This window comes from Pseudophryne corroboree, chromosome 1, assembly GCF_028390025.1.
Source record: "Pseudophryne corroboree isolate aPseCor3 chromosome 1, aPseCor3.hap2, whole genome shotgun sequence".
NCBI classification, from domain to species: domain Eukaryota; kingdom Metazoa; phylum Chordata; class Amphibia; order Anura; family Myobatrachidae; genus Pseudophryne; species Pseudophryne corroboree.
This window is the reverse complement of record NC_086444.1, coordinates 749,281,420-749,296,734: the sequence shown is the minus strand read 5'-3', so window position 1 is coordinate 749,296,734 and position 15,315 is coordinate 749,281,420. Positions and strand designations below refer to the sequence as shown.

At 43.5% G+C, this 15,315-nt stretch overlaps 2 pseudogenes; one reads left to right on the top strand and one right to left on the bottom strand.

Moving 5' to 3' along the window:
* Positions 1–1,329: 1,329 nt before the first annotated feature.
* Positions 1,330–1,448, bottom strand: LOC134934607 (5S ribosomal RNA; annotated as a pseudogene).
* A 13,242-nt stretch (positions 1,449–14,690) lies between these two features.
* LOC134934603 (5S ribosomal RNA) lies at positions 14,691–14,809 on the top strand (annotated as a pseudogene).
* The last annotated feature ends 506 nt before the right edge of the window (positions 14,810–15,315 follow it).

Here is a 15,315-nt window from a genome sequence, read left to right as displayed (position 1 = left end):
TGGCATAATGTATACTGGGCATTACTATAAGGAGGAAAAATGACAAATAATGTAAGGGGCATGAATCAGGATTATTTTTCTTTCCTGTGGTGGCTAACGTCTGGGCGTGCAGGTTGCAAAACTGGGGTATAAGGTAGTCTTTTCCTGCAATACCACGCCCCTTTATGAGAAACCACGCCCATTTTAACAAAACCACGGCCCTTTTTTTGCAGCGCGCTCCTTCGGCGCGCGCATATTTATCCCTTTCTTGCTCCCAATTATGCGGCGGGTTGGGGGGGGGGGGGGGCGCCAAAGAATTTTTTGGCTTGGGGGAGAAAAATTTCTAGTTACGCCACTGTACATAGGTCTCAGAGAATGGGTCCCCAAAGCTTTCCAAATTCTGGCGTCTTAATAATTCAGTCTTCAGAGAGAATGTGGCCATACTAGGATTAAGTATAGAATTTCAAGCAAATTATAGCTAATATACTTATATTGCTCCTCAATCCCAATGATTGGGCAGAATAGTAATTGTGCTTAGCTGCTAAAACAGGATCATAGGGTGAAAAAAGGAATAATACTAATATATTAATATACAAAATTAGGCGATAATTTTTAACCGTGCCAAACGATCAGAGACTGTTGTTGTAAACAGCATAGACTAATGCTTAGACTAGACAAAGGGCGATCGGGCACTGGAAAAATTAGTACTGTGTTAATAATGTGGAACCAAAATTTGGACAATTAAACACTCCAAAATAGGAAAAAAGAAGAAAAAACTGTGTTTTTTACTTCGATAAATAACGTTGTCCTGCTTGGTGGTGCGCCCAGAGCCAGAGAGTACATGTACTAAAAGGAAGGGAGAGAAAGAAGGCTCTTGTGTGGGCGCACTCTTGAAAGGAAAGGAAAATTCCTATAGCATGTAGAGAGAGATATTTAAAACATAACTTTTAATGTTAACATTTATAATGAAAACACCCATATAAATGACCCATATCAAAGAAAAAAATGTGATAATTAGAATTAATAAAATGTTCTGGTCTGTTTAATCACACTAGGTAATTGGAATGGTTGTAGACATTGATTCGTCTTACCCCCAATTCCCCTGACCAGCACAGAATTTCTGTGTTAATGGAACCAAAAAGTGATCATGAGAGTTATTTGATAAGTAAGACCCACTTGGGCTACTTAATTCGAAATTGGTTGGTCTCCTGCATTCAAATGAGCTAGACTTTCTGACGTAAGCCACAAAAATTGGTAGTAGGCCTCAAAAAGGAAAAGGAAAGGGGAAAAGAGAATTAGTGGTGATACTGCTGTTGGCGTCGCAAACACATGTGAAGGGAAATGGTCCCAACTCTACAACACCGGGTATTCGCAGGAAGTCTCCTCTCCTGGTACTGACCCGGCCCAACGCTGTTTGGCTTCCAAGATCAGACGAGATCGGGCATTGGCAGCGTGGTATGATAGTAGAGAATTTTTATGATAGTACACCAATGAGAGTGCACCTATGTAGGAAACGGAAGAAAGAGAAAAAAAGGGAGACAGAAAGAGACGGGGAAGAGGAAAAAGGAAATGAAAATAGTATATGGGAGAGAAAAGGAATGAATCAGTATAGCGTAATAGATGGATCTGCTTTCTGCGTTAGACACAGCTCAACAAATCCCACTTCTGTGGTATTGTGCTCCATGAATCGCAGATGAGAGTCCATGAAGCAATAATGAAGTATGAGCAAGAGGTATAAAAGATAAGCTGGGTTGAACTGTCAAAAAAATGTGTATATCATCACAAAAGACTAGTGAGAAATTGAAGTGAAATGAAATTACTAATAATTAAACATTGATTTAGAAAATCACATAGGTATTTATCGTGCATATTAGGATAAAGTTAGAAATTCAAAAAACATGCTGAGGCTCATGATGAGTTGGATAATTATCAGACAATATACTGGCCTCCGCTGGAAAAAAAAACTTAGCATAATGGTGTGGATATTTTAGCAGATATTGATTTAGGAAAAATCAGGGAAGAAGAAAAGGGATGAAAGGAAAAAATAAATGAAAAGAAAATTTGGACTGTAAATGTTAAGTTATTAGACAGTAGTGCTGTAGCAAAGAACTGTGTGTGTGCTACACAGGTCCAAATGACATAGAATAACATACAACAGATTAATATAAAGCGCATCAAGGATTGCGGTCTGTGCAGAATATATACAGAACGGCAGTGGACTTCCAGTTATCAAAACTCTGATAAGAATATATAGATGTGCTACATAGATCTAAAAATTTGCTGTATAATCAAGCATATTCATAAATGCACATAATGTGTTATTGTCTGTGCACGCTATATGCAGAGCAACAGTGGGTCCAATCAGATGTGATGGAAGTTGATGCGCATCAAGGGTTGCCGTCTGTGCCAAATATACACAGGACAGCAGCAGGCTTGTGGTCATCAGCACTATCTGCCAAAAAATCTATGTATGCTACAGGACTATTAACATGCTGTCTAGTAAAACATATGTAATAAATACACAGAGTGTGTTGCTGTCTGTGCAGGATGTGCACAGAGCAGCTATTGGCTTACGGTCACCAAAATTGGAGAAAGAAGGCAGGTTAGGGCATTGTCATGTGCCCAGGCAGGAGCTGAGAAATCACTCAGTGTGTGGTCCCCCTCTCGGAAAACGCGTTTCGCCCTGACGGGCTTGTTCACTTCCGGGTTTAGGAGGGAATGTGCAGCATGGGGTTTTATAGCAGTTGGAGAATATGTACTGACCGTTAATTGGGTGATATCATATCCGCTGGGCTGAGGATAGCGGCCGCCGCTGTGGAGCGTCTGTCCGTTGTTACGGCGACGGGATGTGACGTGCATTGGGGGGCGGGGCTTGTGCAATCACGAGAGGCCATTTGGTGACTGGCCGTGTGTGCACATGTGATGGCCCTGAAATATCGCGAGATCACGGGCGCCGTCTTTGTGGATGGCAGCTGCCTATTGTGAGAGCAGATAAGCCCTTGGCGACATCTTGGATAATGGCAAGACAGCAGCGCAGGGAAGGGAAGACTGATTACAACATAAATAAGAAACAGAATTAAGAAAATCATTGTGATAAGTAGGAACCCTGAGTAGAAAGAAGGGTAGGAGAAAATTGAAATGGCATAAGATGAAAATATAATAAAAATAAATAAAATAAAAAATAATAAATAATAAATAATAATAAATAATAAATAATAAATAAAAATAAAATAATAATAAAAAACTAATAATGAAAATACCTTAAGGATTAAAGCAGATTGGCAGATCAGCAATGCAGAAATTATATATTGATACATAGGAAAATGATGTGGGAGTAAGTGGGGTAAATAAATAATAAACCTAAAGGGTATAGGAGGATTGAAATATTAATGGTGAAGAAGGGTAGGAGGTGAAGGGAGGGGGGAAGAAAGAACTATTAAGAACCAAAAAGTGAAGGGGACAAGAGTGTACCAGTGAAGTGAAAAATGGATGACTTGGGAACGGTGTAGATATGAAATGAGAAAGGAGAGAGGGAGGTTGATTGAGGAAAAGGGAGGGCATAATGGTGAAGGTGACCACCCATTGGAGGCCTGTGAGTGGGGTGTGGGTGAGGGGATAGGCGAGTGAGGAGATGGGGTGGGGAAAGGAGAGGGAAAGTGAGAGTATTGGAAGAAAGAAAGAGTGGCAGTAGAAGGAGGGTTAATTGTGGAAAAATTATGAGAGTTGAAATAAGTTCTGTTACTGGGAGGATTATTCACAAGAACACTGCATAATTGATGTTTTCATTCAGGCCATAGGGCCTGAGACTGTTGAGCCGAAAGATCCATTCACTTTCCTTCTTGTACAGTTCCTTAGTGATATCCCCACCTCGTATGCCCAAATGGACACGATCTAGACCGAAGACTTTGAGTTCATTGATGGATCCCTTGTGGTGATGGTGAAAATGCCTGGCAACAGAAGTAAGTTGTTTCATTCGTGCAAGGTCTTTCGCTGCATTGCGTATATTGCCCAAATGTTCCAGGACTCTTTCTTTAAGTTTTCGTGTAGTCATACCAACATATTTCAGATTACATCCGCAGGTTATACAGTATATGACTGCTTGTGTATCACAATTAAAAAAGTGTTGTAATTTCACTGTTTGGCCATATCTGTCCTTAACCGTACTGCTTTTCAGTATCTGAGGGCATGATTTACATTTGCCACAGGGAAAAGAGCCAGTGACCGAGGGTTTCTTTAGTGTAGTTGTTGCGAAGTGGCTCTGAACTAGCTGATCTTTAATGTTCTTGGATCTACGCCAGCTCATCTGTAGAGGTGAATTCAGAAAAGGGGATAAATCAGGATCCAGCTGTAGTATGGAGAGATGTTTTGTTACCGCATTCATAAAAATGCCCTCAACCCACCAGGGAGACCTATTATGTCTGGCAACGGCGGACTTTTGGAACAACCAAGTAGGTTTTTGGACCTGCATCTTCGAGACTTTGTTCTTTCTTTGCCTTCCTATCTACAAGATACATCTGATCTATTACGAAAGATCCATGACATACATTTTGAAACCAATTTTCTTCTGGTGACTCTAGATGTAGAGGCACTCTACACTAGCATTAACCATCATCAAGGCCTTATAGCTGTCAAATATTATCTGGATCAAGGAGGCGAGAAAGATTTTTCAAATTTTCTTTTGAGATTACTCGACTTTGTCCTCTCTAAGAATTATTTTGTCTTTCAAGAAAAAATCTTCTTACAAGTGAGAGGTACAGCAATGGGCGCAGCCTGTGCACCGACGTATGCGAATCTGTTTTTGGGATGGTGGGAGCACTTTTATGTTTTTAAAACCATCAATGAGAAATATACCATTCATGTGATATTATGGCTAAGATATATCGACGATATCTTTATCATCTGGGACGGAGATAAGAACCTTCTGATGGATTTCATTACCATCCTTAATACCAATGACCTCAACATCAATCTGACCTACACCATCAGTGCTGAAAAAGTCCCATTCCTGGACCTGAATATCTATAAATCCACCACAGGTTTCCTTGAAACTGAGCTATATCGGAAGGAGACTGCAACCAACAGTCTCCTCTTCCAGACCAGCTCTCATTTTCCCCCTACGGTGGAAAACATCCCCAAAGGAGAGTATCTTAGGCTGCGGCGCAATTGCTCAGAAGAACACACCTTCAAAAACAAGAGCAGAGAACTCACTAATCGCCTCCTGACTAGGGGCTATAGCAGACGATCACTCAAACGCGCATACTCAGCTACAGCAATGGTAAAGAGAGAGAGTCTGATTTTCAAGAAGAAGAAAGAGGTCCCCGAACAGGATGATGTTATTAGATTCATAGGAACTTTCTGCCCCGAGTGGAGAATGCTCAAGAATGCGGTAACAAAACATCTCTCCATACTACAGCTGGATCCTGATTTATCCCCTTTTCTGAATTCACCTCTACAGATGAGCTGGCGTAGATCCAAGAACATTAAAGATCAGCTAGTTCAGAGCCACTTCGCAACAACTACACTAAAGAAACCCTCGGTCACTGGCTCTTTTCCCTGTGGCAAATGTAAATCATGCCCTCAGATACTGAAAAGCAGTACGGTTAAGGACAGATATGGCCAAACAGTGAAATTACAACACTTTTTTAATTGTGATACACAAGCAGTCATATACTGTATAACCTGCGGATGTAATCTGAAATATGTTGGTATGACTACACGAAAACTTAAAGAAAGAGTCCTGGAACATTTGGGCAATATACGCAATGCAGCGAAAGACCTTGCACGAATGAAACAACTTACTTCTGTTGCCAGGCATTTTCACCATCACCACAAGGGATCCATCAATGAACTTAAAGTCTTCGGTCTAGATCGTGTCCATTTGGGCATACGAGGTGGGGATATCACTAAGGAACTGTACAAGAAGGAAAGTGAATGGATCTTTCGGCTCAACAGTCTCAGGCCCTATGGCCTGAATGAAAACATCAATTATGCAGTGTTCTTGTGAATAATCCTCCCAGTAACAGAACTTATTTCAACTCTCATCATTTTTCCACAATTAACCCTCCTTCTACTGCCACTCTTTCTTTCTTCCAATACTCTCACTTTCCCTCTCCTTTCCCCACCCCATCTCCTCACTCGCCTATCCCCTCACCCACACCCCACTCACAGGCCTCCAATGGGTGGTCACCTTCACCATTATGCCCTCCCTTTTCATCAATCAACCTCCCTCTCTCCTTTCTCATTTCATATCTACACCGTTCCCAAGTCATCCATTTTTCACTTCACTGGTACACTCTTGTCCCCTTCACTTTTTGGTTCTTAATAGTTCTTAATAGTTATTTCTTCCCCCCTCCCTTCACCTCCTACCCTTCTTCACCATTAATATTTCAATCCTCCTATACCCTTTAGGTTTATTATTTATTTACCCCACTTACTCCCACATCATTTTCCTATGTATCAATATATAATTTCTGCATTGCTGATCTGCCAATCTGCTTTAATCCTTAAGGTATTTTCATTATTAGTTTTTTATTGTTATTTTATTTTTATTTATTATTTATTATTTTTTATTTTATTTATTTTTATTATATTTTCATCTTATGCCATTTCAATTTTCTCCTACCCTTCTTTCTACTCAGGGTTCCTACTTATCACAATGATTTTCTTAATTCTGTTTCTTATTTATGTTGTAATCAGTCTTCCCTTCCCTGCGCTGCTGTCTTGCCATTATCCAAGATGTCGCCAAGGGCTTATCTGCTCTCACAATAGGCAGCTGCCATCCACAAAGATGGCGCCCGTGATCTCGCGATATTTCAGGGCCATCACATGTGCACACACGGCCAGTCACCAAATGGCCTCTCGTGATTGCACAAGCCCCGCCCCCCAATGCACGTCACGTCCCGTCGCCGTAACAACGGACAGACGCTCCACAGCGGCGGCCGCTATCCTCAGCCCAGCGGATATGATATCACCCAATTAACGGTCAGTACATATTCTCCAACTGCTATAAAACCCCATGCTGCACATTCCCTCCTAAACCCGGAAGTGAACAAGCCCGTCAGGGCGAAACGCGTTTTCCGAGAGGGGGACCACACACTGAGTGATTTCTCAGCTCCTGCCTGGGCACTTGACAATGCCCTAACCTGCCTTCTTTCTCCAATTTTGGTGACCGTAAGCCAATAGCTGCTCTGTGCACACCCTTGATGCGCATCAACTTCCATCACATCTGATTGGACCCACTGTTGCTCTGCATATAGCGTGCACAGACAATAACACATTATGTGCATTTATGAATATGCTTGATTATACAGCAAATTTTTAGATCTGTGTAGCACATCTATATATTCTTATCAGAGTTTTGATAACTGGAAGTCCACTGCCGTTCTGTATATATTCTGCACAGACCGCAATCCTTGATGCGCTTTATATTAATCTGTTGTATGTTATTCTATGTCATTTGGACCTGTGTAGCACACACACAGTTCTTTGCTACAGCACTACTGTCTAATAACTTAACATTTACAGTCCAAATTTTCTTTTCATTTATTTTTTCCTTTCATCCCTTTTCTTCTTCCCTGATTTTTCCTAAATCAATATCTGCTAAAATATCCACACCATTATGCTAAGTTTTTTTTCCAGCGGAGGCCAGTATATTGTCTGATAATTATTAGAGATGAGCGCCGGAAATTTTTCGGGTTTTGTGTTTTGGTTTGGGGTTCGGTTCCGCGGCCGTGTTTTGGGTTCGACCGCGTTTTGGCAAAACCTCACCAAATTTTTTTTGTCGGATTCGGGTGTTTTTTTCAAAAAACCCTAAAAAACAGCTTAAATCATAGAATTTGGGGGTCATTTTGATCCCAAAGTATTATTAACCTCAAAAACCATAATTTCCACTCATTTTCAGTCTATTCTGAATACCTCACACCTCACAATATTATTTTTAGTCCTAAAATTTGCACCGAGGTCGCTGTGTGAGTAAGATAAGCGACCCTAGTGGCCGACACAAACACCGGGCCCATCTAGGAGTGTCACTGCAGTGTCACGCAGGATGTCCCTTCCAAAAAACCCTCCCCAAACAGCACATGACGCAAAGAAAAAAAGAGGCGCAATGAGGTAGCTGTGTGAGTAAGATAAGCGACCCTAGTGGCCGACACAAACACCGGGCCCATCTAGGAGTGTCACTGCAGTGTCACGCAGGATGTCCCTTCCAAAAAACCCTCCCCAAACAGCACATGACGCAAAGAAAAAAAGAGGCGCAATGAGGTAGCTGACTGTGTGAGTAAGATAAGCGACCCTAGTGGCCGACACAAACACCGGGCCCATCTAGGAGTGGCACTGCAGTGTCACGCAGGATGTCCCTTCCAAAAAACCCTCCCCAAACAGCACATGACGCAAAGAAAAAAAGAGGCGCAATGAGGTAGCTGACTGTGTGAGTAAGATAAGCGACCCTAGTGGCCGACACAAACACCGGGCCCATCTAGGAGTGGCACTGCAGTGTCACGCAGGATGTCCCTTCCAAAAAACCCTCCCCAAACAGCACATGACGCAAAGAAAAATAAAAGAAAAAAGAGGTGCAAGATGGAATTGTACTTGGGCCCTCCCACCCACCCTTATGTTGTATAAACAAAACAGGACATGCACACTTTAACCAACCCATCATTTCAGTGACAGGGTCTGCCACACGACTGTGACTGATATGACGGGTTGGTTTGGACCCCCCCCAAAAAAGAAGCAATTAATCTCTCCTTGCACAAACTGGCTCTACAGAGGCAAGATGTCCACCTCATCATCATCCTCCGATATATCACCGTGTACATCCCCCTCCTCACAGATTATCAATTCGTCCCCACTGGAATCCACCATCTCAGCTCCCTGTGTACTTTGTGGAGGCAATTGCTGCTGGTCAATGTCTTCGCGGAGGAATTGATTATAATTCATTTTAATGAACATCATCTTCTCCACATTTTCTGGATGTAACCTCGTACGCCGATTGCTGACAAGGTGAGCGGCGGCACTAAACACTCTTTCGGAGTACACACTTGTGGGAGGGCAACTTAGGTAGAATAAAGCCAGTTTGTGCAAGGGCCTCCAAATTGCCTCTTTTTCCTGCCAGTATAAGTACGGACTGTGTGACGTGCCTACTTGGATGCGGTCACTCATATAATCCTCCACCATTCTTTCAATGTTGAGAGAATCATATGCAGTGACAGTAGACGACATGTCCGTAATCGTTGTCAGGTCCTTCAGTCCGGACCAGATGTCAGCATCAGCAGTTGCTCCAGACTGCCCTGCATCACCGCCAGCGGGTGGGCTCGGAATTCTGAGCCTTTTCCTCGCACCCCCAGTTGCGGGAGAATGTGAAGGAGGAGATGTTGACAGGTCGCGTTCCGCTTGACTTGACAATTTTCTCACCAGCAGGTCTTTCAACCCCAGCAGACTTGTGTCTGCCGGAAAGAGAGATCCAAGGTAGGCTTTAAATCTAGGATCGAGCATGGTGGCCAAAATGTAGTGCTCTGATTTCAACAGATTGACCACCCGTGAATCCTTGTTAAGCGAATTAAGGGCTCCATCCACAAGTCCCACATGCCTAGCGGAATCGCTCCGTGTTAGCTCCTCCTTCAATGTCTCCAGCTTCTTCTGCAAAAGCCTGATGAGGGGAATGACCTGACTCAGGCTGGCAGTGTCTGAACTGACTTCACGTGTGGCAAGTTCAAAGGGCATCAGAACCTTGCACAACGTTGAAATCATTCTCCACTGCGCTTGAGACAGGTGCATTCCACCTCCTATATCGTGCTCAATTGTATAGGCTTGAATGGCCTTTTGCTGCTCCTCCAACCTCTGAAGCATATAGAGGGTTGAATTCCACCTCGTTACCACTTCTTGCTTCAGATGATGGCAGGGCAGGTTCAGTAGTTTTTGGTGGTGCTCCAGTCTTCTGTACGTGGTGCCTGTACGCCGAAAGTGTCCCGCAATTCTTCTGGCCACCGACAGCATCTCTTGCACGCCCCTGTCGTTTTTTAAAAAATTCTGCACCACCAAATTCAAGGTATGTGCAAAACATGGGACGTGCTGGAATTTGCCCATATTTAATGCACACACAATATTGCTGGCGTTGTCCGATGCCACAAATCCACAGGAGAGTCCAATTGGGGTAAGCCATTCCGCGATGATCTTCCTCAGTTGCCGTAAGAGGTTTTCAGCTGTGTGCGTATTCTGGAAACCGGTGATACAAAGCGTAGCCTGCCTAGGAAAGAGTTGGCGTTTGCGAGATGCTGCTACTGGTGCCGCCGCTGCTGTTCTTGCGGCGGGAGTCCATACATCTACCCAGTGGGCTGTCACAGTCATATAGTCCTGACCCTGCCCTGCTCCACTTGTCCACATGTCCGTGGTTAAGTGGACATTGGGTACAGCTGCATTTTTTAGGACACTGGTGACTCTTTTTCTGAGGTCTGTGTACATTTTCGGTATCGCCTGCCTAGAGAAATGGAACCTAGATGGTATTTGGTACCGGGGACACAGTACCTCCAACAAGTCTCTAGTTGGCTCTGCAGTAATGATGGATACCGGAACCACGTTTCTCACCACCCAGGATGCCAAGGCCTCAGTTATCCGCTTTGCAGTAGGATGACTGCTGTGATATTTCATCTTCCTCGCAAAGGACTGTTGGACAGTCAATTGCTTGGTGGAAGTAGTAAAAGTGGTCTTACGACTTCCCCTCTGGGATGACCATCGACTCCCAGCAGCAACAACAGCAGCGCCAGCAGCAGTAGGCGTTACACGCAAGGATGCATCGGAGGAATCCCAGGCAGGAGAGGAATCATCAGAATTGCCAGTGACATGGCCTGCAGGACTATTGGCATTCCTGGGGAAGGAGGAAATTGACACTGAGGGAGTTGGTGGGGTGGTTTGCGTGAGCTTGGTTACAAGAGGAAGGGATTTACTGGTCAGTGGACTGCTTCCGCTGTCGGCCAAAGTTTTTGAACTTGTCACTGACTTATTATGAATGCGCTGCAGGTGACGTATAAGGGAGGATGTTCCGAGGTGGTTAACGTCCTTACCCCTACTTATTACAGCTTGACAAAGGGAACACACGGCTTGACAAATGTTGTCCGCATTTCTGGTGAAATACTTCCACACCGAAGAGCTGATTTTTTTGGTATTTTCACCAGGCATGTCAACGGCCATATTCCTCCCACGGACAACAGGTGTCTCCCTGGGTGCCTGACTTAAACAAACCACCTCACCATCAGAATCCTCCTGGTCAATTTCCTCCCCAGCGCCAGCAACACCCATATCCTCCTCATCCTGGTGTACTTCAACACTGACATCTTCAATCTGACTATCAGGAACTGGACTGCGGGTGCTCCTTCCAGCACTTGCAGGGGGCGTGCAAATGGTGGAAGGCGCATGCTCTTCACGTCCAGTGTTGGGAAGGTGAGGCATCGCAACCGACACAATTGGACTCTCCTTGTGGATTTGGGATTTCGAAGAACGCACAGTTCTTTGCTGTGCTTTTTCCAGCTTGAGTCTTTTCATTTTTCTAGCGAGAGGCTGAGTGCTTCCATCCTCATGTGAAGCTGAACCACTAGCCATGAACATAGGCCAGGGCCTCAGCCGTTCCTTGCCACTCCGTGTGGTAAATGGCATATTGGCAAGTTTACGCTTCTCCTCCGACAATTTTATTTTAGGTTTTGGAGTCCTTTTTTTACTGATATTTGGTGTTTTGGATTTGACATGCTCTGTACTATGACATTGGGCATCGGCCTTGGCAGACGACGTTGCTGGCATTTCATCGTCTCGGCCATGACTAGTGGCAGCAGCTTCAGCACGAGGTGGAAGTGGATCTTGATCTTTCCCTAATTTTGGAACCTCAACATTTTTGTTCTCCATATTTTAATAGGCACAACTAAAAGGCACCTCAGGTAAACAATGGAGATGGATGGATACTAGTATACAATTATGGATGGACTGCCGAGTGCCGACACAGAGGTAGCTACAGCCGTGGACTACCGTACTGTACTGTGTCTGCTGCTAATATAGACTGGTTGATAAAGAGATGTAGTATGTATGTATGTATAAAGAAAGAAAAAAAAACCACGGGTAGGTGGTATACAATTATGGACGGACTGCCGAGTGCCGACACAGAGGTAGCTACAGCCGTGGACTACCGTACTGTGTCTGCTGCTAATATAGACTGGTTGATAAAGAGATGTAGTATGTATGTATAAAGAAGAAAGAAAAAAAAACCACGGGTAGGTGGTATACAATTATGGATGGACTGCCGAGTGCCGACACAGAGGTAGCTACAGCCGTGGACTACCGTACTGTACTGTGTCTGCTGCTAATATAGACTGGATGATAATGAGATGTAGTATGTATAAAGAAGAAAGAAAAAACCACGGGTAGGTGGTATACAATTATGGATGGACTGCCGAGTGCCGACACAGAGGTAGCTACAGCCGTGGACTACCGTACTGTACTGTGTCTGCTGCTAATATAGACTGGTTGATAATGAGATGTAGTATGTATGTATAAAGAAGAAAGAAAAAAAAACCACGGGTAGGTGGTATACAATTATGGACGGACTGCCGAGTGCCGACACAGAGGTAGCTACAGCCGTGGACTACCGTACTGTACTGTGTCTGCTGCTAATATAGACTGGATGATAATGAGATGTAGTATGTATAAAGAAGAAAGAAAAAAAAACCACGGGTAGGTGGTATACAATTATGGATGGACTGCCGAGTGCCGACACAGAGGTAGCTACAGCCGTGGACTACCGTACTGTACTGTGTCTGCTGCTAATATAGACTGGATGATAATGAGATGTAGTATGTATAAAGAAGAAAAAAAAAACCACGGGTAGGTGGTATACAATTATGGATGGACTGCCGAGTGCCGACACAGAGGTAGCTACAGCCGTGGACTACCGTACTGTACTGTGTCTGCTGCTAATATAGACTGGATGATAATGAGATGTAGTATGTATAAAGAAGAAAGAAAAAAAACCCACGGGTAGGTGGTATACAATTATGGACGGACTGCCGAGTGCCGACACAGAGGTAGCTACAGCCGTGGACTACCGTACTGTACTGTGTCTGCTGCTAATATAGACTGGTTGATAATGAGATGTAGTATGTATAAAGAAGAAAGAAAAAAAAACCACAGGTAGGTGGTATACAATTATGGATGGACTGCCGAGTGCCGACACAGAGGTAGCTACAGCCGTGGACTACCGTACTGTACTGTGTCTGCTGCTAATATAGACTGGATGATAATGAGATGTAGTATGTATAAAGAAGAAAAAAAAAACCACGGGTAGGTGGTATACAATTATGGATGGACTGCCGAGTGCCGACACAGAGGTAGCTACAGCCGTGAACTACCGTACTGTGTCTGCTGCGACTGGATGATAAATAATGATATAAAAAATATATATATATCACTACTGCAGCCGGACAGGTATATATTATATAATGACGGACCTGCTGGACACTGTCTGTCAGCAGAATGAGTTTTTTATAGAATAAAAAAACACCACACAAGTCACACGACGAGTGTTTAACTTTTTCAGGCAATCACAATATAGTATACTATACTGGTGGTCAGTGTGGTCAGGTCACTGGTCAGTCACACTGGCAGTGGCACTCCTGCAGCAAAAGTGTGCACTGTTTAATTTTAATAATATGTACTCCTGGCTCCTGCTATAACCTATAACTGCTCCCCAGTCTCCCCCACAATTAAGCTGTGTGAGCACAGTCAGATATTATACATAGATGATGCAGCACACTGGGCTGAGCACAGATATGGTATGTGACTGAGTCACTGTGTATCGTTTTTTTCAGGCAGAGAACGGATTATATTAAATAAAACTGCACTGGTGGTCACTGGTCAGTGGTCAGTCACTAGTAAACTCTGCACTCTCTAGTACTCCTAAGCTCCAGTAAATCAAGTGTCTCTGTCTCAATCTCACTCTCTCTCTTCTAATCTAAATGGAGAGGACGCCAGCCACGTCCTCTCCCTATCAATCTCAATGCACGTGTGAAAATGGCGGCGACGCGCGGCTCCTTATATAGAATCCGAGTCTCGCGATAGAATCCGAGCCTCGCGAGAATCCGACAGCGTCATGATGACGTTCGGGCGCGCTCGGGTTAACCGAGCAAGGCGGGAAGATCCGAGTCGCTCGGATCCGTGTAAAAAAAGCTGAAGTTCGGGCGGGTTCGGATTCCGAGGAACCGAACCCGCTCATCTCTAATAATTATCCTACTCATCATGAGCCTCAGCATGTTCTTTGAATTTCTAACTTTATCCTAATATGCACGATAAATACCTATGTGATTTTCTAAATCAATGTTTAATTATTAGTAATTTCATTTCACTTCAATTTCTCACTAGTCTTTTGTGATGATATACACATTTTTTTGACAGTTCAACCCAGCTTATCTTTTATACCTCTTGCTCATACTTCATTATTGCTTCATGGACTCTCATCTGCGATTCACGGAGCACAATACCACAGAAGTGGGATTTGTTGAGCTGTGTCTAACGCAGAAAGCAGATCCATCTATTACGCTATACTGATTCATTCCTTTTCTCTCCCATATACTATTTTCATTTCCTTTTTCCTCTTCCCCGTTTCTTTCTGTCTCCCTTTTTTTCTCTTTCTTCCGTTTCCTACATAGGTGCACTCTCATTGGTGTACTATCATAAAAATTCTCTACTATCATACCACGCTGCCAATGCCCGATCTCGTCTGATCTTGGAAGCCAAACAGCGTTGGGCCGGGTCAGTACCAGGAGAGGAGACTTCCTGCGAATACCCGGTGTTGTAGAGTTGGGACCATTTCCCTTCACATGTGTTTGCGACGCCAACAGCAGTATCACCACTAATTCTCTTTTCCCCTTTCCTTTTCCTTTTTGAGGCCTACTACCAATTTTTGTGGCTTACGTCAGAAAGTCTAGCTCATTTGAATGCAGGAGACCAACCAATTTCGAATTAAGTAGCCCAAGTGGGTCTTACTTATCAAATAACTCTCATGATCACTTTTTGGTTCCATTAACACAGAAATTCTGTGCTGGTCAGGGGAATTGGGGGTAAGACGAATCAATGTCTACAACCATTCCAATTACCTAGTGTGATTAAACAGACCAGAACATTTTATTAATTCTAATTATCACATTTTTTTCTTTGATATGGATCATTTATATGGGTGTTTTCATTATAAATGTTAACATTAAAAGTTATGTTTTAAATATCTCTCTCTACATGCTATAGGAATTTTCCTTTCCTTTCAAGAGTGCGCCCACACAAGAGCCTTCTTTCTCTCCCTTCCTTTTAGTA